The 24032-nt window shown below is 41.0% G+C and overlaps 1 long non-coding RNA gene across 3 annotated transcripts in view; it reads right to left on the bottom strand.

Moving 5' to 3' along the window:
• Positions 1-19684, bottom strand: part of LOC138759840 (uncharacterized) — a 57293-nt gene extending 37609 nt beyond the window's left edge. For all 3 annotated transcript variants that reach the window (XR_011355138.1, XR_011355140.1, XR_011355139.1), the window contains exon 1: positions 19621-19684. This is a non-coding gene — a long non-coding RNA (uncharacterized lncRNA). The remainder of the gene's footprint in view (positions 1-19620) is intronic.
• Positions 19685-24032: the final 4348 nt, after the last annotated feature.

Here is a 24032-nt window from a genome sequence, read left to right as displayed (position 1 = left end):
AGATAAGGTCAACCTTGGAAAATAGTTGCATCCCTTGAACATTTGCAGTGAAATCTTGTATATGTGGTATAAGATATCTGTCCCGTGTGGTGGCTTCTTTGAGGTGTCGGTAGTCTCTGCATGGCCTTCACCCTCCCGCTGCCTTTGGAACCATGTGTAAGTGGGGGGGATGGGGGGGAGGCCCAGGGATTGTTGGACCACTCCATTATTCCCAGTTCCTCAATTTTATTGATTTCCTCATTTGTGAGGTTGAGTTTCTCGGGAGGAAGGCGGCGTGCCATGGCATGGAGATGAAGTCCCAGTCTCAGTATGTGGTGCCTTACCCCATGCTAGGATTCGGCCAAGGTAAACTGGCATGTCACGATGGAAGGGAATTCGGCCAGGATGCATGAGAACTCATTTTTGGGCACCGTGACAGAGTCAAGATGGGGGCTGGTAGTCTGGCCTTACCCAGGGAGAAAGTCTGGAAAGTCCTGGTGTGTACCAAATGCCACCCTTTGAGGTAGGCAGTGGGCCCAGAAGAAGTCTGCTTCCAGGAGTGGTTGTGCCACTGCCGCCAGTGTGAAAGTCCATGTGAAGGGGCTGTTGACATAGTGGAGTGGGATGGTGTAGGTGCCAAAGGTCCTTATACTGCTACTGTTCACTGCCCTCAGGGCCAGGCCTGGTTTCCCATTCTGGGTGGCATAGGCTGAGGGGGGAAAGATGCTAACCTTGGCACCCATGTTGAACAGAAACCACCATATCGAGAGTGAGCCCCAGACGTGGAGGAGGCTGCCTCGCTGGCCAACCAATGTAGCCACTATCGACAGGTGGCCTCAGCATTTCCCTGAAATATGCTGGGGGGGTGGCAGCATCAACAGGCCTCCATACCCCATCCCTGATGGTAGAAGCAGTACTGATCAGTTGGAGTGGGGGGGGGGGGGGGCTGTCCACTTGCCTTTCTGATAGTTGTTGAAGCTTTAGCATTCTCTCCATATGTGGCCTAATGACCTTTCCCACCACAAAGCTCCCTTCCCTTTTCGCTCTCCAGAGCATGTCCGCCTGAGCGACGACTTTCCTGGTGTCACTTTAGTCTTCATTGGCAAGCAGCAAGTTGGATATCCTCAGGCAGCTGTTCCAGAAAAACCTGCTCAAAAAGTAGACCAGACTTGTGCCCCTCGGCCAAAGCCAGCATGTCGCTCATGAGGATGGATGGAGCCCTGCCTCCTAGACCATCAATGTGCAATAGTCGGGAAGTGCGCTTGCACTATGAATGCTCAAGAGTTCAGGTTAAAAGCTCTTTAGGGGCTTCATATTTAGCTTGTTCTGGAGGTTGCTGCAGGAAATTCAACAAATCATGCTGTTGTGCCTTGGTCGAGCGAGATCACCACGTAGTACTACTTCATGGCATTAGTGAAGACCTGTCAGAGCTGGAACTGGCTTCGGTCTGCTCGAACCACACCAGTGGCTGCGATGTCCAGAACATTGATAGCTTCAAGCAAGCTGCGTGGAGCATTGACTGATTAGTCATCTTCAGGTCCAAATGCCATTTGAACTGGTTGGGGTCACCAATTTAGCGAGTCACTGCAGCAGAGAGTGTAAGAATGACACACACTTAATGCAATCATAGACAAGACTGGTTTATTGCTCTTTCTAGCCCTGCTTATATAGGCCAAGTTTCCTGCCGCTGGGCCTGGTTTTCTCACCGTTGTTGGCAGAAATGACATCAGTGGTATTCCAGTTACTGATTGGTTGATGTTCCTGCCATGCAGGCAGTCAACTGAGGAAAAGGCCATTAGCCTGTGCAGGCCTTCTGTGATCACCATGTTTGACCGCCATTTTGTGTGTTGGGCTGCCTCCCAGGTAGCGAGCCTCTACAATCCTTGACTATCTCATTGGATGACCACAATCAGTATGAATAAGAAACAACATCTCCTCCTTATTGATCATCAACACGGGCATAGCCAAAGGATGCGTGCTTAGCCCACTACTCTACTCATTAAACACCCATGACTGTGTGGCCAGGCACAATTCCAATGTCATCTACAAGTTTGCTGATGACATCAAAGTTGTCGGCAGAATCACAAATGACATCAGCAAAACCAAGGAGATGATTGTGGACTTCTGGAGAAAGTCAAAGAACATGACCCAGTCCTCATCAAGGGCACAATAGTGTGGATGGTCAAAAAATTCAAGTTTCTGGCTATCAACATCTCCGAGGATCTGTCATGGAGCCTCCACGTTGATACAATCACAATGGAGGCTCGCCAGCAGCTATACTTTGTGAGGTGTCTGAGGAGATTCAGTATGTCACTGAAGACCCTTATAAACCTCTGCAGGTGTACTGTGGAGAGCATTCTGGCTGGTTGCATCACCTCCTGGTATGGAGGCTCCAATTCTCAGGACAAGAATAAACTCCAGAGGGTTGTTAACTCTGCCTGCGACATCACAGGCACCAGACTTCACTCCATCGAGGACATCTACACGAGGCAGTGTCTTCAAAAAGCAGCCTCTATCCTCAAAGACCCCGACCACCCTGGCCAAACCCTCTGTACTCTGCCACCATCGGGGAATAAGGTACAGGAGTCTAAAGATGAGCACTCAACAGCACAAGGACAGCTTCTTCCCTGCTGCCATTAGTTTCCTAAACAATCATTGATCCAAAGCCACTGCCTTACTTTTCATGCACAACTCTTGCTATTATTTTTATAGTAATGTCATAAAATGGTTGTAATATGTATGTTGCATAATGATGCAACCACAAAACAACAAATTTCATGACTTGTTTATGACAATAAATCCTGATTCTGTTTCTGGCTCAGATCTAACACCCTCATATGAGGCAACTTGTCAAAAGCTACTGAGAATCCAAGTAAGTAACATTCTGAAGCTTTCCTTTGTCTGGTCTACTTGTTACTTCCTCAGAGAGTACCAATAGATTTGTCAGCCAAAATCTCCCCTGAAAGAGTCCCTGCTGTCATTTGACATATTTCGCCTGGTACTCCAAAACCTAATCCTTAATAATGGACTCTAGAATCTTGCCCAACGCTGAAGTTACGCTAATCAGCATATAATTTCCTGTCTTTTGCCTCTTATCATTCTTAAATGGCAGAGAGACACTCACCATTTTCTGGAACAACTCCTGATTCTAACGATTCTTGAGAAAAGAAGATAACTAACACATTGACAATCTCTTCAGCTACCTCTTTCAGGAATTTCAAGTCGATTTCATCCAGTCCAGATGACTTATCTACCTTCATCCCCTTCAGCTTGCCAAGCACTTTCTCCTTTGTGAAAGAAATGACATTCATTTCTGGCCCCTGGCTCTTCAATTTCTGCCTCGTCACTGGTGTCTTCCACAGTGAAGGCCTGATGCAAAATACTTATTCAATTCATCCGCCATTTCTATGATCCTCATTACCACTTCTCCAATATCATTTTCTAGTGGTCCAATGTCTACTCTTGTCTCACTTTCACACTTTATTTATCTGAAAAAGATTTTGGTGTCCTTTTTTATATCAGCTTTCCACATATTTCATATATTCTCCTCTTAGTGCTTTTTTATTTGCCTTATGTTCATTTTTAAATGCTAATTTTTGCCTTTTCTTCTTCTTTTATGCTGTCTTTGACATCCCTTGTCAGCCACAGTTGCCTAACTCTCCTTTCTTCTTTGCGATGAAACAACCCTGTGTCTTCTGAATTACTTCCAGAAACTCCTGCCATTGCTTCTTCACCATCTTTCCCACTAGGGTCCCCTTCCACTCATGTTTAGCCACATCTTCTTTCATGCCTGTGTAGCTTCCTTTACTCAACTGTAATACTGGCACATTCTATTTTAGATTCTCCCTCTCTAGAGACACTAGATAGACCAAAGGCTACAAGACCTGACAACTTCTCACCTGCAATGCAGGGTCAGCTGCGACACTGACAAGCTGTTTGAGTGCAAATGCATCACCAGTAAATATCTGACAATATGGAAAAGTGTTCAGCTATGCTTTGTCCACTAAAAAGAGACCACATCCAATCCAATGAATTACAATCCCATCAATCTTTTCAAAACTATCAGCAAAACTGTGGTCCATACCTTTGACAACACAAAACTGCTCAGTGATTGATCTTCAGTTATCCTCCATCAAAACTACTTAGATCCATAAATATTCTAGCATTGATTCATTCAAAAATCGAGAAAAGAAGGTGGTACGAGGGTGACTGTCTCAACATCAATGTAACATTTGACTGTGTATCCCCAAGAAACCTTATTAAAATTAAAACCATTTGAAAACAATGAGAAAAATCTTCACTGGTTTAAGATGTATGCAGGACAGAGAAATGTGTCTATAGTTGTACGAGGCCAACTGTCTGATCCTAGGACTTCATTTCAGGAAATATTCAGGACAGTGTCCAAAGCCTAACTGTATTGACCTTTTATTGATCATTTCCATTCCTCAGATAATTAAAACGTCCATGCCTGCATCCAGCAACAGCAGAACAACATTCAAGTGCAGGCTGACAAATGGACAACAATAGTATTTTGCCGCACATGCCAAGTAATTACCATCACCAGCAAGGAAAGGTATATTTTAATTTAATATACAAAAGTTCTGGAGAAACTCAACAGGTCATGCAGTGTTCTGTATGTAGCCAAGATACCTAACCAACATTTTTGACCTGAGTCCTTCATCAAGGTAAGTGCAAAAAGCAGACAGGCACCTGAATAAAATGTGGGCAGGGGGAGGAGCACGGGCCTGGACACAAGAGGTCATAGGTAGATATGGGTGGGACAGCAAAAGTGAAAAGGGGGAAAGTGTTAGGGGGAGCTGGAGGAAATGACAGAGAGATAGGGAAAGAAAGGGAGACAGGGAAGAGGCCTTATGGAAACCTGAGAAATCAGTGTTAATGCCATCTTGTTCAGGAATGCCTAGACGGAATATTATTTATTCAGGAAAGAGAAGGAGACAGGGAAGAGGCCTTATGGAAACCTGAGAAATCAATGTTAATTCCATCTGGTTCAGGAATGCCTAGACGGAATATTATTTATTCAGGAAAGAGAAGGAGACAGGGAAGAGGCCTTATGGAAACCTGAGAAATCAATATTAATTCCATCTGGTTCAGGAATGCCTAGAAGGAATATTATTTATCGTACTTCCAATTTACAATGATCTGGTTTGGCAGTTCATCAGGCCAGGGACAGACATGTTGGCATGGGAGTGGGACACAGAATTAAAATGAATGGCCACTGAGAGTTTACTAATCTCTCACCATCAACATCCTGATGGTAGTTGGGATGGCGGGTGGGGGAGTACAGGAGGTTCAGAAACTGCCACAAAAGTCTGCAACTGTCAAAGAGAATGAGTTATCACTTTTATTAAGGTTAATTAAGGATGGAAAATAAATATTTTCAGGGTTAAACTGTAAATGTGTGCTATGAATGGCCACATTCCTTTATTGAATTTAAAATGGGGATGTACAATATCCTTTATTTTGGATTATGTACAAGTAAATAAAAGTGGTTTACATTTGATAAAACTGAAACTGATACCTGACTTTAGATGCTCATACACCTAAATTAATTCTACAAATGTAAAAAAAATTAAAATGAGTAATGAGATATCATTGCATATGTAAAAATATTTGGAATTCAACAATAAGTGATTTAATTGACAATGTAATTGAATAATGGATTTAATTGGGAAATAAACTTTAGAAAAGATACTTTGCTCCAGAGAAGTTACAATAAGATTTAAAAAATACAAGATTAAGTTATATTGACAGGCTACACAAGATTGGCTTGTGTTTACTTAAGCTTCCAAAGTAAAGGTGATCTCATCAAGGCATTTGAAATGATAAAGGGATTTCATCTGGGGAACACAATGAAATTATTTCTAATTGGAGGAAGTGAAAACAGAAAGAAGGAATTTTAAAATTATTTCAAATATCCATTTAGAAATGAAATACAGGGAGTGTGATGACACCACTGTATTACTATTGGTTACCATCTCTGTATTTATGGCTGGGCCACCTCCGTGCTGACTGTACCAGTGACTCCTCCCCTTGGAATCCCCTAATTAAGGCTGTTACGCCGAGACCCCTCCCCAGTACAAGCTTTGATCAGCTACAAGCCCTCCATAATGACCTCTGCCCCCTGGAGTCACCAGGCCTTACCACTTTGTTAAAACCCAAAACCTCCTCTACTCTATTGAAGATATCAGGGTGTTGACCAGAAACTGCTGGGTCTGTGCTGAGTGCAAACCACGATTCTACCGGCCGGACAAGACACACTTGATTAAGTCCACCCAACTCTTTGAACGCTTCAGTATGGATTTCAAGGGACCCCTGCCCTCCACTAACCAGAATGTGTACTTCCTCAACATCATTGACACTTTCCCTTTACTGCCCCCACCCCGGACATGTCCACAGCTACCATCATAAAAGCACTGTACAGCATCTTCACCCTATTCGGGTAACCAAGCCACATCCACAGTGACTGGGGGTCTTCCTTCATGACTGACATTGCATCAGTACCTGTTAATAAAGGGTATTACCACCAGCAGGACCACCAGTTACAACCTCCGATGGAATGGCCAGGTAGAGAGGGAGCTGTTTGGAATGCTGTCCTCCTAGCTCTGAAGTCAAAAGGCCTACCCATCTCCCACTGGCAGGAGGGCCTCCTCAAAGCACTCCATGCCATTAGAACATTCCTATGTACCACCACCAATGCCACCCTACATGAAATACTGTTTTCCTTCCTCAGAAAGTCCATGTCAGGGACCACGGAGCCATCCTGGTTGATATCTCAAAGACCAGTCCTGCTCTGGAGGCATGTAAGGAGCCAAATGTCTGTCTCCTTGGTCAAAAGATCCATCTCCACCATGCAAACCCCCAAGATGTTTAAGTTGTGTACCCGAAAGGGCGAGAAGACCCTGTCTTCATCCTAGCATGAGCGGGAGAACTCGGGATGCTCTCCGACCACACAGCATAGCCTCCTCTCCTCCGCCACACACCAGACCCAAACCCTACCCCAACTGCCCAACCTCAGCTGCCAGATGCCAAGCCTGCTGACACTCAGCCTGCCGACACACATCACATCGCCGAAGCAGCTGACCCACAGCCGCCACTACAGCACTTGCAGAGGCAGAGAAAGCCACCGGACTGAACCTACTTCTCTCTCGCTGGACTTCCTTTTAAAAGAGGGGATGAATGTGGTGATACCGTCTCTGTCTATATGGCTGGCCCACCTCTGTGCTGACTGTACCGGTGACGCCTCCCCTTGGAATCCCCTAATAAAGGCTGTTACACCCAGACCCCTCCCCAGAATGAGCTCTGGATTCCAGCCAAGCAACATGAGTATACATATGGTTTAAACAATTAAAAGCCTATCATTCTGGCAAGTTCTAGTTTTTGAAGTTTATTGATAGTGCATCATGGACATACTTTAAATACAAAAATTTAGAACTCCTGCCCTAGAGGATGTGGGGTGCTGTATCAAGTCAAATGTTCAGGAATTTCAGAAATTGATGATTTTTTGTAAAGCACAGATTCCACAACATTTAGCATTCAAAAGAGTACTTCTGAAGAAGACTAACATTGAATATAGTAAATGCGGCAAAGCACAATTCCATTTAAGATAAATAAATATTTGACTATATATGTTTAGAGTCCAATGAAAGATAAAGATTAGCCAAGATACTCAGGGAGTTCCCTTCTTCAAAAGTTGATATTTTGGATAATGTTAGGCTCTACTGAAAAAGCAGATACACTTCAAATGAAGAGCATGAATCTGAGACACAGCTTTGACATTTCCTAATTTCACAGCAAAGTAGACAGGGGAAGAAAGCACACTCCTGTCCATGTGTACTCCCACATTAAGTATCAGGTTAAAAAATATAATTTAAAGTCAATTGTTTTTCATATTTTTAATCAATACTTCCCTATTACTGTACAAATAATCTATTCAATTTGAACAGTAAAATACAATTTTATTTCACAGCCAGGGATACTCTTGACAAAACATGTTATTTGGTTAGGTTACCAGTTGCCGAACAAATCATATCACACTGGTCCCAAATGATTATACTATATTTACCACCAATGGTTATGGCAGTTTTTGAGTTGCTATCCAGTGGTATCATCAAGGAAAGAATGTGTTGTCACAGCATTCTAAGAAGGGAAAGAGATATATAATAATGATGATGGTCCAGTAAGAACAGGTTTTGTTTTCATCTCAGCAAGCCTTATATAGTGGAAGCCTCTTAATGGGAACATCCCCATGGTGAATAGAACATTATCGTTATCCAACTGTTCCTATTAATCAAACACTGCATGGGGACTCAATTGGTGCCTTAGCAAACATTCCCATCAAAACAAACGTTCCTGTTAAGATATGAACCCATAACTATTTGACTACAATTGATCACATTCTGACTGAAAACAAACCTGTTACACTGGTGCCCATAATTATAGTGCAGAACCGTATTAACTTGTCAGTTTCATGCTCCATGCACATAAGTATTACGTCCTTTAGCTTTTTACTAAGGATAATTTCAACAATCCATTCTATAGCTGTATCATTTCTCACTACAATATAACTATTAAATTTCTAATTTCACTCATCTAAAATTTAAATTATAATTATATTAGTAATAATTACCATTTTAATATAATATGATAATGAAGGTATCTTCTAACACATTTGTTAGTGGAGAATTTTAATGAATTAACAAAAATTTCTAAACAAAGCAAATTTATTTTGAAAATTAACTATGCTTTTTATGTTGCTGTTATTAAAGCTACTAAAAAATGCATGAATTCTTGAGTTTTTGTATTTCATTTAAACTCAACAATTAATAAAAGCAAAATAAAAATTCCCTTAATGTATGTAACCATTTCCATCAAGATACAGGAAGTTAAAGGTTAATTAATATGGTTGCTATGGAAACGTTTGGGAAGAATGCTTAGCAGTACCAGATGGCTGAAAACTTCATCACAAAATGACCAAGAGTATTTTCACTGCACTTTAGTAGATAGGGTTTAGATGAGAGCTTACTGCGATAATAAAGGCGACCTTATTGCACTCAGGCATTGAAAAATCAACGAGTACGAATTGAAGCCTCTTTCCTTCTGCTTTTTAATTGTTACTGGTATGCAAAACAAAACTTTTCTGTTCTATTACTTTTCATTATGTGCTGAGTTAACACTGAATTCATTATTTTTGCTCATGCCTTGGGTTGGTTAGTCTACTGGTCCTTTGTGAACAAAATTAGAGAGAAAGAGCTTGCTTAAAATTTCACATTTCACAAACCAGTTGGTAGTGCCAAATTTTCAATTGTGCTTTTTATGTGTTGGCATAATTCAATCAATTGTCATTCCAAATAGAATGGACAATTGCTGTATGATAGTACAGATTCTATCACCAATGTATATATGTACAGATTGTAGTGTAGGATGACTGTGATTGGCTGAGAGCATAGCCATGCCTACTGGCAGGTCTTAAAGGGTTGCTCCTAGCCAGACCAGGTCATTCTGGACTGGTCGATCTACATGTGATATGCTCCAGTCTTCTAGTTAATAAAAGCCTTGGTTTGGATCAACAGTTCTTTGGTTCAATAATAATTTTGGTAGTTGGTAATTTTTTTTTCCTTTCTACATGAATCTTCTTCCATATGTTGAGTAAATGGTGTAGTACTGGTGAACTTCTATATTGCACCAGTTTTTCATCCCACTTATAAAGTATATGTTCTGGTACCTTCTCCCCTATTTTATCAGGCTCTATCTTGGTCCAATCTGGTTTTTCCCTTGTTTGATAAAAATCTGATAGATACCTTAATTGTGCTGCTCTATAATAATTTTTAAAGTTTGTTAACTGCAAACCACCTTGTTTGAACCATTCTGTTAATTTATCTAGCGTTATCCTCGGTTTCCCCCCTTTCCATGAACATTTTCTTATTATTCTCTTCAGTTCATTGAAGAATTTCTCTGTTAAGGGAATTGGTAATGATAATTATTGACGCAAAATCAATTAATCCCATGGACCTCCACCCCCTAAAATAATAGAATGAGTAGAAGACAAAATGACCTGATCCAGTGTGTAAAAGTAGATGACACAATTTTCTTGTTTAATTTCATTGTGTGACGACATTGTTTATTGTATTGTATATGTTAAATGTTTAATGGGTTTGGAGGGGGGTGGGAAGGAGGGAGGGAAGGGAGGGTGGGGAAAAGGGGAGAAAATGCCACTGTGTATATTCAAGAGGGAAATGTTTGTTTGTATTTTGATTAATATGTTTCATAGTGTGAAAAATTAAAAAAAAAATAAAACAAGGCTTTGCACTGTATAACAGCATGTAGATTGATCAGCTGCAGATGGGTCATATTTTATCCTTCTAACATAGATTCTAAATGTCCTGTGGAGGGTGCGGTACTTTCTCCACCTCAGGATAACAGTAAGTTCCCATCAAAAATATCATGGAATTTAAATGAAACAAGTTCTGACCCAATAGATAATCTGCCATTTTTCAAATTTTCCTCAAATGCAAATACTCAAAGAGCCCATTTATTTTCCAGTTAGAAATTATAGCTTTGACTTGTGCCGATAATGTTAACTTGAGATATTAAGTTATCCAATTGATATATGCATCTCAAGATCTTTGGCTAATTGATACAAGATAGGTGTATTTTTAAACATTTAATGTTTAAGATATTAAATGCCTTTAAAAAGAAACAAGAAAGAAATGAGTGAAAAATGTAAGGAAGTTGGGAATAATTTTGATATAGAAGATTGAGGTGAATGATAAATTGCTTACAGAATGCTAAAAACGTTCAAGCAACACAAAATCTTGTTCTCTACAGAAGTAGTTCCCAAACCCGTCACAAATCCTATTCCGTGTGCAGACAAGACAGTGAACTAAACTTCAAAGCTGTATTTTACTCCAAATTTTAACTCCAATATATTCCTAAACCATTCTTGCATGAAGATCACTTGGCTCGCAGTCCAAACAATATTTAAAGATAACTGGTACTATGAGACAAGTATTTGAAATACTAAACTGTGAGGCTGGCTTGTGAAAATTTCTTTGAATAGATTCTTCATGTAAAGTAATAGTTTCAGAGTTGGTTATTAAAATCACTTTTTGAATTCCATACAGTTCTCTTATTAACATGATAACTAAAACAAACAGGACATTTTTGTTTTAATCTACTTACTACATATCCCAAATAACTTCAGTCATGTTTGCATTAATGCAGCATTAATCATGCTGTTGTATATTAATGAGATTTCAGGCTATGCTAATTACTGTCATAGATTCGGCAGCAGGTCATTAAATATACAAATTACTGAATTAAAGATCTGGGTTTTTTATGATTAATCTTAAATGGGTAAAAACTAATGATGTCTATAGAAAGTTTTCCTTTACTTTTTATTGATCTTGTGATAATGATTAAAGACAATCAATGTAGCCCATAGACAAAGGTGACTCGAGAAACTCTTTTGTTCTCCAAAACTGTTTTGTGCTTGTGTTTCTCATTCTTTCCCTCCCTCTAAATCTTCTTTCCCCATTCTTCAATTTGCCCTGCAAAAGTCTTCATCTCTATTTGTATCCATTATTTTTCCCATATACAGTAAATTGTTATCACTTAGAAATTGTAAATTTTCAATCTCTCTGATTGCGAAGCTAATAAATACCATTTATTACAAAAATATGAATGTAACATGAACAAAAAGGTACTAATTCAATAAAATATTATTTATTCATTCTAAAGACTGAAATACCCTTAATTTACATTTGTTATGGTTTATTTTCTAAATTAAATACTGTTGTAGCTTTTATTTTTACAACTTTGCACTGCTCTCGATTCAGACAAAAGAATGAAGTTTAACCTTTACTGATAATGATAGTATTATATGAAAATGGACGATTTTATTTTCCATTAAACACAATGAAAGCTAAAATCAAGCAGGTTGTAAGAAATACGTCGTCCTATTCAGCTTCCACTAGGTAAGCTGCGTTAAAATTACCTCCCAACCGCAAGTCAAATTTAACTCATTTCCTTTAACTTTAAGTTAATTAATATTTTATTCACTCTGTCTCTTCTCATAAATTATTTTTTATAACATGTCAGTAATTAGTTCTGAAGTAGTCTACCCAGAAACCCTCAATGAAATTGAGTTATTTAGCTTGTAAAACCAATAGAAAAAGATGGGACATGGGCAGCACTTGCTCATGGTTGACCCCAGTGTTGTAATCGTAATGCTGGAGTACTCATGAGCTTCTTCTCTCTATCTCTACTATTGCTGCACTTTATAATACAGTTCCTTAAATGCTTCCCACACCTCAATAATGACTAATTACAATTTTTTAAAACTTAGACATACAGCACGGTAACAGACCATATCAGCCCACGGGTCCGTGCCACCTAATTTTCACCAAATAGACCTACAAGCCCCTGTACATTTCAAAGGGTGGGAAGAAACTGCAGGCCTCAGGGAACATACAGACTCCTTGCAGAATGCATGGGAATCGAACCTCAGTCCTGATCACTGGTGGTGTAAAGGCATTGTACTAACCCTACACCAACCGTTCCACCCACAAGAGTAAGTAATAAAAAAAAGATTACAACATGAAGTATCCCAGGCCTTAGGTACATGGTCATTAGATAGTGCAAAGGTGGGATGATTCAGGATTAACCAATGGCAGTTGAATTAAATGTAGGAAATATTTTAATGCTCATTATAATTTCTTATGTTTGTTATCAGTGCCAACCACACCGCTGACTGGATACATGCATGTGCAGGGAACAGTAATTATATTATCAACTGAAAACACTGGACAATGAAGATTCTGCTTCCTGAATACTTTTGAGTGCATTTTATAGATTTTGGGTTGCTGATCACAAAAGTCACATTAAAATGTTCCTATTGTGGAGTGTTTTTTTAAAGATATAATCTATTTTAGTGATTTCCTGTCATATTTTTAACATGCTTCAAACATATGAAACCATGACGTACAGCATGTAGTTGAAAATTCATTTTCTTCATTGGCACTTGAATTTCTTTCCCGCTGATTTTGATGCAGTTAGTAATGAACATGGTGAAAGTTTTCAACAGATCATTGCAACTATGGAAAAGTGGTATTAGGGCAACTGGAATCCATCAATGCTGGCCGACTCCTATTGGACACTGACATGAGAAGCGTCAGATGCTGAATGCAAATGAAAATCAGCAAGAAAATATTTTTAGGTCAGTTGAACTAATGCGATGTGTCAGCATCATTATGCAATTAAACATGCGAAATTCAATAAAAGTTAATTTAACGTTTCTCCAACTTCCTCTGTGATACAGCAAATCTGAAATTATCTGTGTATTCACCTTGAAATTGTCCATTGTAAAAAAAGTCAGATATTGCCTTAATCGTGGTCCAGATTTTGCAGAGATATGTTGGCGTTCCATGTGAGTATGCTCATGAGTTCAGAATGTGGAGCTTGGAAACTTCCTGTGAGAAACTCACTGGTATTTCACCACCTGCACTTCAGTGTTAAACTCCTTATGGAGAGCAGTGGTATAGGAGAAACTTTCAACAACCTCCCAATCTGTGCTCCACACCTCCTCCAAGTGCAGGCACAGCAAATCCATTAAGTTCAGTACAGAGGGACAGATACAAGAGAATGAGATAGGTTTCTAATTATTTAAGTTTATTAAATTCTAAATAATTCAACCCTAATGTATATTTGTTATATCTATTTTTCTCTTTGTAAGATGATGGGGAGAGAGAAAGGATGTGTGTGAGAGCAGATTGCTGTTCTCAGTGTCAGATGTGGGAGGTTCTGGAGTCTTCTAACCTCCAAGACATCCACGTCTGCACTAGGTGGGCTGAGCTGTAGCATCTCAGGGACCGAGTCAGGGAACTGGAGCTGCAGTTCGATGACCTCGCTCTGGTCAGGGAGAGTGAGGCCGTCATAGAGAGAAGTTATAACCAGGTGGTCTCACCAGGGTCACGAAAGGAGAATCAGTGGGTTACAGTTAGGAGGGGGAAAGGCTACCCTTTCAGGTACAAGAGAGGGCCTCTGTGCCTGTAACCCTCAACAATAAGTACTCCTCCTTGAGTACTCTTCGGGGGGCAGTCAAGCTGGGGAAAGCACCAGTGGCTGTACCTCTGGCACAAGGTCAGCCTCTGTGGCCCAGAAGGGTAGGGAAAGGAAAAGGATGGCAATAATTATAGGAGATTTGATGGTCAGGACAGATAGGGGATTCTGTGGATACAGTAAAGACAACTGGATGGTGGTTTGCCTGCCTGGTCCCAGGATCCAGGATGTAATTTCTCGTGTCCATGACATCCTAAGGGGGGGGAAGGGTAATGAGCCAGAGGTCGTGGCACATGTTAGTACCAACAACATAGGGAGGAAGAGTGAAGTGGACCTAAAAAATGAATATAGGGAGTTAGGTAGGGAGTTAAAAAGAAGGACTGCAAAAGGGGTAATCTCTGGATTACTTCCTGTGCCACGTGATAGTGAGGGCAAGAATAGTATCAGGTGGAGGATGGAATAAGTGGCTAAAGGTGTGGAGTTAGGGGCAGGGATTCAAGTTCTTGGATCACTAGGACCTTTTTTGGGGGAGGTAGGACCTCTACCGAATGGACAGATTGCATCTGAATCCAAGGGGGACCAGGATCATGGTGGGGGTATTTGCTAAGGCTACTAAGGGGGCTTTAAACTAGTACAGTTGAGGGAAGGGATCCATTTAAAGGAGAACAGCAAAGAGACGGTATGTCCGCAAATAGAGGAGGCTTGTAGTCAAAGTTTTGGGGTGCTCAGACAGGTGATTGTGAAGGAAAAGGATTGGTGCCATGATGGAGGTGGGATGATGGTAATAAATAATAGATTTGTCCGTAAAGATGGGGACAAGCGGAAGGTGAGATGTGGGAAATCTCTGAAATGCATTTACATTAATGCTAGGCGTATTGTAAGGAAGGTGAACAAGCTGAAGGTGTGGATAAACACTTGGCAGTATGATGTCATGGCGATTAGTAAGAAATGGTTGCAGGAGGGATGTGACTGGCAGCTAAATGTTCTGGGATTTCACTGTGTGGCATTGCTTGTCAGGGAAAATATTACAGCACCGCTGATATGAGATAGATTGGAGGGCTTATCAAGGGAGGTGGGGAGGTGGTATGGATGGAATTTAAAAATGGAAAAGGAGAGTTCACAATTATAGGAATGTATTAAAGACCACCAAGTGAGGAGCGAGAAATAGAGGAGCAAATGTGTAAGGAGATAGCAGAGATTTGTAATAAGCACAGGGTTGTGTTAGTGGGGGATTTTAATTTTCCTAATATAGATTGGGAAACACATTCTGTGAAGGGGTTGGATGGATTAGAATTTGTAAAATGTGTGCAGGATAGTTTTTTGCAGCAATATGTTGATGTACCCAATAGAAAAGGGGCAGTGCTGGATCTACTGTTGGGGAATGAGATAGGGCAGGTGACTGAGGTGTGTGTTGGGGAGCACTTCGGATCCAGTGATCATGGTTCCATTAGTTTCAATATAGTTATGGAAAGGGATATGTCTGGTCCGAAGAATACGTTTTTTGAGTGGGTAAAGTCAGATTTGATGAAATGAGAAGGGATTTACAAGGAGTGGTTTGAGCTGATTTGTTTTAAGGGAAGGAGGCAGAGCAGATTTTGAGGGTGCAGAATCATTATGTTCCTGTTAGGATAAAAGGCAGGGCCAAAGGTTCGAGAGACCAGTGGTTTTCAAGGGAGATTAGAAAGTTAGTTCAAAATAAAAGGGATGCCTACATTAAATACAAGAAGCTTAAATACAATCAAGTATGGATCAGATGCTTGGAAAATACATGGATTATAAAAAGCTTAAGATAGAAATTAGGATAGCGAAAAGAAGGTATGAGGTGGCTATAGTGAACAGGGTTAAAGTAAATCTGAAGGGTTTCTGCAAATATGTGAATAACAAAAGGAGAGTGAAGGATAAAATTGGTCCATTAGAGAAAGAGTGGACAAATGTGTGCGGAGCCAAATGAGATGGGGGTGATATTGAATGAGTTCTTCTCAACGGTATTCACTAGGGAAAAGGATATGGAATTGTATAGGATAAGTGAAGCAAAAGGGGTAATTATGGAAAATATAGGGATTAGGAAAGAGGGGGTGTTAGAACTTTTGAGTCATATGAAGGTGGATAAGTCTCCAGGTCCCGATGGGATTTTCCCTAGGACCTTGAGGGAAGTCAGGAAAGAAATAGCAGTGGCTCTGACAGCGATTTTTCAACAATCACTGGAGGGAGGCTTGGTGCTGCAGGATTGGCATGTCACAAATGTGGTTCTTCTGTTTAAAAAGGGCTCCCAGTGTAGGTCCAGTAATTATAGGCAAGTACGTTTGACATTGGTGGCCAGTAAATAAATGGAAAATATTCTTAGAGATAATATGTATAAGTAACTAGAGGGGCAGGGACTGATCAGGGGCACCCAACATGGGTTTGTGCAGGGAAGGTCATGTTTAACAAATCTTGTTGAATTTTTTGAGGAGGTGACTCGGAAGGTTGATGAGGATAGAGCAGTAGATGTAGTCTATATGGATTTCAGTAAGTCCTTCAATAAGGTTCCACATGGAAGGATGATAAGGAAGGTTCAGGTGCTAGGTATTAATGTTGAGATAGTCAGATGTGTTAAGCGGTGGCTAGAAGATAGGTGCCAGAGAGCCATGGTGAATAACTGTCTGTCAAGATGAGAGGTGTGCCTCAGTGATAGATGTTAGGTCCTGTGTTGTTTGTCATTTACATTAATGATTTGAATGATGGAGTGTTAAATTGGGTTAGTAAATATGCGGATGAATCAGAAATAGAGGGAGTTGTGGATAGTGAAATTGGTTTTCAGGGACTAAAGAAGGATTTGGACTGCTTAGAAGAGTGGTCTGAAAGGTGGCAGATGGAATTTAATATTGATAAGTGTGAAGGGCTTCATTTTGAGAGGAATAATCAAAACAGGACACATGCAGTGATGGGGGTGGGGGGGCGGGGGGCATTGAGAAATGCAGAGGAATAGAGATATCTTGGAATAACAGTCCATAATTCTTTAAATGTGGATTCCAATGTAGATAGGGTGGTAAAGAAGGCTTTTGGTATGCTTTGGCCTTTATAAATCAAAGCATAGAATATAGGAGCTGGGAAGTAATGTTGAGACTGTTCAAGGCATTGGTGAGGCCAAATTTGGAATACTATGTGCAGTCCTGGTCCCCAAATTATAGGAAGGATAAGGTAGATAGGGTGCAGTTATTTAGTAAAATGTTGTCTGGATTGCTATATCTAGAATACAAAGAAAGTTTGAGGAGACTGGGTCTTTATTCAGTGGAATGTAGAAGGTTGAGGGGGGATTTGATAGAGACATTTAAAATTATGAGGGGGATAGACAAAATAGATGTGAATAGGCTCTTGCCCTTGAGGGTAGATGAGATTGGAACAAGGGGTCAAAAGTTAAGGGTTAGGGGGAAAAAAAGTTTAGAAGTAACATGAGAGGAAGCTTCTTCGCTCAGAGAGTAGTGGTTGAGTGGAATGACCTTCCGGAAGAGGTGTTTGAAGCAGGGTCAATTTTGTCATTTAAGAGAAGGTTGGATAAGTGCATGGATATGAGGGGGTTGGAGGGTTAAGGACAGGGAGCAGGTAGGTGGGACTATAGGAGATCACTTAAATCGGAGTGGACTAGAGGGGCCGAGATGGCTTGTATCCGTACTGTAATTGCTATATAGTTTAATGTTGTTTTATTTTTATGCTTTTAACAATTGAAAGTGATGTTCATTTTTTATTTATTTTTGATGGTGTTAACTATCAGAGACATTCAGAAGCATTCGAACAGCTTGACAGCTTTGATAGTCCACTCAGCCTAGTGGTGTGGTTTAAGCAGTCTTCAAAGTCTTTCTGCAGAATTAGGATCTGAAATCCCGTGCTGGGTTGGGATATGATCAATTGGCTTCAAGGGCAAAGCTGCTGCTGTGAATTAAAATCAAAAAAACTGTGCAAATGCTGGAGAGCTGTAACCAGAAAATGCTGGAAAACTCAACAGTTAGCCAGCATATGTGAAAAGGGAAACTGTCAACATTGGGTTCTGTGATCCTTCAGAACAAGGGAAGAAAGAGATAGATGCAAGTGGGAAGGAAGGTGGGGGAGGCATGTGTGGAATAAAGAGACCCCTATTGAACACATATTGTCTATGATCAGGAAACACAAAAGAAAATAAGAAATATGACCTAGACTTACAAACTGGAGGATTGGACTAGTAAGTTACTGTGCAGTTTTAACTTACTGAAGGAAGCAAGTTTGACTACAGAATGGATCACTGGAAAGGTGGAGGAGGCTGTTGGGAGGACTGTGTGAGAAAACCGAAGTGCGACAAGTGGGCCGGAATCAGTGTCAGACTGATAGTTAACCCATTCAGACCTGCGCTCCCAATGACTGTACTCGCAAATGTAAGATCACTAGAGAATAAAATGGATTATCAGGGGCTGCAACTGAACCAAAGAGAACTGCAGGGCTGTTTTGCTCTGGTGACTACAGAAACACGGCTCCAGGACTCCATTCCAGATTCATCGATCCAGCTACATCCTCAGGGTAGACAGAGATGTTGCTGCTGCTGGCAAGACACAAGGAGGGTTGGGGGAGGGAGGGGGGTCTGTGCAAAGGTTAACAACTTGTGTTTTGATTCTTAGTTAATTTTGTGACTCTCTTTAAGAGAACTATTGTTTGTAGTGTTGCCATAGTGACTATGAGGTAATATGCCGTAAGATCTGCCCAAGCTAACTGCTTATTTCTTTTTCTACAATATGTAGAAGGAATCATGAGAACTAGAAATTTTTCATTGACTTTTTTGTTTCTCTTTAAGTATTTTTATCTCTATATCTTTGTATCTTCATACAGTAAATGCTTTGTTATTCACCATTATGAACGTCTTTTTGCTAAGCTATGAAAGATGTTTATCTTGCATATCAATGACTTAAAACTACATAAAATAACAACCACAGAGTTTGATTTATTGGATTAAATAGATCTAAATTTGGGATATCACAGCTCACCCTTTGGAAGATGATACTTTGAAATTAGGATATATTAAAATAAGGAAAGTGTCATCGATAGACTGTGCATTTACATCAGTGAGAACTGATGTACAAGTCTCTCCGATGTAAAGACCTTCTACCCAGCAGAATGAGGATACCTAATGGTGAAATGTAGACCTTTCTTCCTGTCTAGGGAATTCACGTCTACACTGATTTCCACAGTTCAGCGAATGAGGGTGACACAATGAAGAAGCTTTATGGTATCATCTACAAAACCCAGAATTTTCACCTTCACCACCACATGATTATAGGTGGAAACTTCAACCATGCCAACCTGAAAGCTGTTCTATTATGGTTTCAACAGCATGTCAACTTCACAACCAGCGGATCAAGTGTACACCAATGTCCCTGGAGTGTACAAGGCTGCCACTCCCACCCCCACCTTGGATACTCAGGTCTCATATCGGCATATAGACCGATAGAAAAACAAACAAAACCACTTCCCAGGGAGATCAGGATGGCTGTGGTGGGGTGGGGGGGGGGGGGGGGGAGGGGGGAGGGTGGTATTGGTGTGGTGCACAGAGCTGATAGATACCTGCTTTGAGACGAAGGACTGGAGCTGTTTCAGGAAGGTGGGCACCTACAAAGGCTATGTAAACATTGACAAGTACAAAAGCTCACTGACTGGGTACATCAGCAAGTGCATTGAAAATGTCACAAAGATGAAATGTTACCCAACCAGGGGTAACCAGAAACCATGGTGGGGTGCAGGTGTCTATGCACATCTCAGAGCTCAAGATGCAGACTTCAGGACAGGAGGCACATTAGTACAAAGATCAGCCAAGGCTAAATTCTCCCTTGCAATCCAGAAGGCAAAGTGTGGGTATGCAGAGGGGATGCAAAGTCAGCTGTGCAACACTGGCCACGCAAGATGCAAGTGGTAAGATATTAATACAATAATAAATCACAAGACAATCTTGCAAGTTAACAACAACAACACCTTCCTTCCAGATCGACTGAACATCTACAAACAGTTTGATGATAAGAACAGGCTGATGCCAAAGAAAACTCCTTCTCCTCTTGTAGAATGAGCCCTTGTGTAGCTGTGGCTGAGGGAAAGAGAATCCTATCCAGGATGAACTCACACAAGGCAGCAAGTTCCTCAGAGTCCACTTAACAATTGACCAATCCTGGACACACAATTCCTCACTTGTCAGGAAGGCAAAACAGTGGGCCCTTTCATGCCAAGCGTCCACCTGGAGACCAGCTATAAGCACAGAGGAAAAAATACAACTTACCTTTCATAGAGTAACTCTAAAAGGCTGCTCTTGCATTGCATTCATGTTGAGTGGTGCCTTGTAGCGCCCTCCAGAGCTGATGTGGGGCGACAGGAGCCATAGCACTGCCATTCATAAATACGCAGCGGAGCAATGGCTGTCTTCCCTACCCATAATCCCCCAAGCAGCTGGAACCACTCTGTGTTTCCCATAATGATTGCAGCTGCTTGGGAAATTATGGGTAGGGAAGATGGCCATTGCTTTGCCGTATTTTGAGTCACTGACGAGCAGCCCTGAAGGCTGAAATGGCCTGATGGGCTGCCCGAGCGACTGGTGGGGCTGTCACAGCCCACACTGGCCACTCCCATGACCTTGCCCAATGTTCCTGCCCTGATAGCCCCTGCCCTGTTGCCCCTCTCCTTGATGCCCCTCACCATGATGGCCCCAGCTCTGGCTCACCCTGCCCTGACAGCCCCCACCTTAATGGCCCCATCCTGATAGCACCTGTTGGCCAATCCCCTGACAGCTTCCACCTGCTCCCCCATGCCCTGACAGCTCCCGCCTGCTCCCACTGGCCACCCATGCCTTGAAGGGATTATGGAGAGGGAGGGGTGAGTAGGTGGGAGAGAGAGGGAAGATGGATTGCTGTCTGACAGTGTCATCGCAATGTCATCAGGCTGCCCCTAGCCAGCGGCTGTACATTCATGTGAGGCAACAGAGCGCAGCTTTCTGCTGATAATACTTCCCTGAGAAGGATTGCAGTCGGCGCCTTGAAGCTCAGCCACGGCACATTCATAGAGGTAAGTCTCTTGGCCTAAGGGCAGAGAAGCTCCGCCTTTACAGTTGGGATGTTTCACTGCATGAAAGGGCCTAGTGACTGCACTTCCTTAAAAGACTGCGGTGGGTAAGGTAGCATTCTATCAACCATCTACATGAGCTCTATTGAGAATATCCTGGCAGGCTGGATCACAGAGTGTAGTACAGTTGCTGTAAAGTAGTGATTCCCAAATTGGGCACTGCTGCCCTCCTGGGGGCAGTAGAAAGATCCAAGGAGCTAGTTAGGAGAAAAGGAGTGATCAGGGGGCGGTGAAGGAAAAGGGCGTGGTGAATGTTTGTCTGTTTCTTGTTGACGTGATTTGGACAGGATATGTACCACATTCACATCTGCAAAGGCCAAGACTCCAGGTTTGTAAGAATTTCAAATTATCTCCATACCTTGGCCACCAGCCCATCGAACTCCTGATGGCCCGATAACGTTCTGTGCCCTGGCCGCTCGCCTATCAAGCTCCCAATGACTGATCCTCACTCCAGCCCGTCTTTCAACTCCCAATGGCTGATTCTCTCCCTGAATGCCTGCCCATCAAGCTTCCAATGGCCCAATCGTGGATCCTCACCTCGGCTTCCACACATCAAGCTCTTTATAGCCTAAAGACAATGTAGTTATAGTTGAGATATAAATTTACCCTTTCATATTGCAAAATAAATTGGTTTACCAAAAGTTTTATTTGCAAAATACATACGCTTGTATATAGTGTTAGTTTAATTGTTGTTTAAAATTTGTAGTAGTCCTCATACCAAGAAAGGGATGTGTGCATGTGTGTGTGTGTGTGTGTGTGTGTGTGTGTGTGTGTGTGTGTGTGTGTGTGTGTGTGTGTGTGTGTGTGTGTTTGTTTGTTATGTGTGTTTGTTGTGGGTGCGTGTTCATTGTATGTGTTCATTGTGTATGTGTGTTCATTTTGTATGTGTTCATTGTGTGTGTTTTTTCATTGTGTGTGTGCTCATTATGTGTATGTGTGTTGTGTGTGGATGTGTGTTTGTTGTGTGTGTGTTGTTGTGTGATGGGGGGGAGGGGGTGGTGGGTAGAGTTTAGGAATGTGGCTTGGAAGCCAAGGAGGTTTGGGAACCACTGCAGTAGAGCATCCCATCAGAAGTAAATGCACACAGCCAGAAAAATAACAGAGAAGATCACTAGGATTTACATCTCCCCCTCCCGCCATCCACATCAATGTGATTTCCCAGGATCATTGTTTAAAGTGGGCTTACAAAATCAGAGACAACCCTGACTACCCCACATGCAGCATCTTCCAGCTACACCTGGCAGGGAAAAGAGACAAAGTATCAGAGCCAGAACCACCAGGCTGAATAACTGCTTCAACCCACGTGCACTGAGACTGCAGGATAACTGCTAAAACAACTCATCATCATGTTCTTAAAATGGTCCACAATTTACTGATGGGGACAAAAATTTCCTATTATGTAAATTAAGAGGTGACATAGTGAATTGAACAGGGAATCATGGATATCAGCCTCCTTTAGAATGACACTTGTTAAGTCCCAATCTAAGAATTAAGCAAAGGTATAATATTTATCACTCATAACATTATTAATTGGTCTAAATTTCCCAACACAGAAACACACAAATACAGAAAATATGTGGTCATGATTAATTATAATGGGTTCAGGAAAATCATCAGGATTTGTACAGGTGAGTGATAATGAGGTTCCTCATATATCTTGGTAAATCATGAAGAATGCCATTAATATTAGAACCCATTTCCTGAAACATTTATGTGTTTATGCACCATTAGTTGGAATTACACAACTTTTCAGCAAATTCTAGACCAATATTTGAGGGCTGCAGTCACAGTGTCCAAATGATATATTTCGAAAACATGCTTTTAAGAGCAAGAAAGGAAATTCCCTTAAAATTTTGAAAGATACAAAATATTTTAAAAACGGGCTAGAAGAGTGGACTAATTTCTTTAGGTGTCTATCTGACGTAAGTTTGACAGGATCTCACAATATTGTAAGATTATTTTTATTTTGTGCATCTGCAATCATGAATGGATAGAGTTTTAAACTCCAGAAGAAAGCATACAAAATTCCAGTATTATCAAAAATACAAATATTGCCCTTTGGTTTGTTATGGAAAGTAGCTCTGTCGTTAACGTGATGATATAATTAACTGTAAAGTACATGTGAGCAGTCAGAGATGAACGAGAAAATTTGAAGTAACCATAACTGTATCCTTCCTCGGCATCGAGATGTCTAAATAAGGATGTATCCATCCATTCCAGCTCGTTTACTTGGAGGGGGACTGTTCACTTCCACGTGAGATTGCCATCATTATGCCATTTACTCCTTCCACTCTAAGTGATCTTTTCCATGATGGAGCTGATGATAAGGATTTGTTTAATTAATTCTTTGCATTCATTATCATTACTCAATGTGTTTATATCCAAAAATCAGATTTATCTAATTTGTATTAAAACTAAATCAATAATCTTGCCTCAAAATTGTCAAAAAAAAACTAAACATAAATAAATGTATACAGTCACATTTCTCCATGTATCTAATATTGAAGAGAAAATCTTTTTTTGCAGGTGTCTGCGCTTCCGTAACAGCAATTTTTTTCTTACGCTCTAGTAACTGTGAATATTTATCATCCATCTTTCATACTTATTATCCTTTTCAGTGTAGTTGATTTATTTTCATGAAGTATCTGTTTGGCTGCAGCAAGTAAGAATTTTGTTGTATGGGTACATTGTACAATCGAAATTACAATAAGCTCATTATCAAATGACACTGAGACAGAAGTAAATCATGAAAATTTGTAGACACCGTGGTTGAAGTGAGAACACAAAATGCAGGAGAAGCTCAATAGGTCAATGTGGTGATATTTATATACTGCTGTATATGAGTGGCTGGCCCGCCCATTGATGACTCGCTC

The sequence above is a fragment of the Narcine bancroftii genome, chromosome 4 (genome assembly GCF_036971445.1).
Source record: "Narcine bancroftii isolate sNarBan1 chromosome 4, sNarBan1.hap1, whole genome shotgun sequence".
Classification (NCBI taxonomy): domain Eukaryota; kingdom Metazoa; phylum Chordata; class Chondrichthyes; order Torpediniformes; family Narcinidae; genus Narcine; species Narcine bancroftii.
The sequence above is the reverse complement of the archived record's forward strand: the minus strand, read 5'-3'. Positions and strand labels throughout refer to the sequence as shown.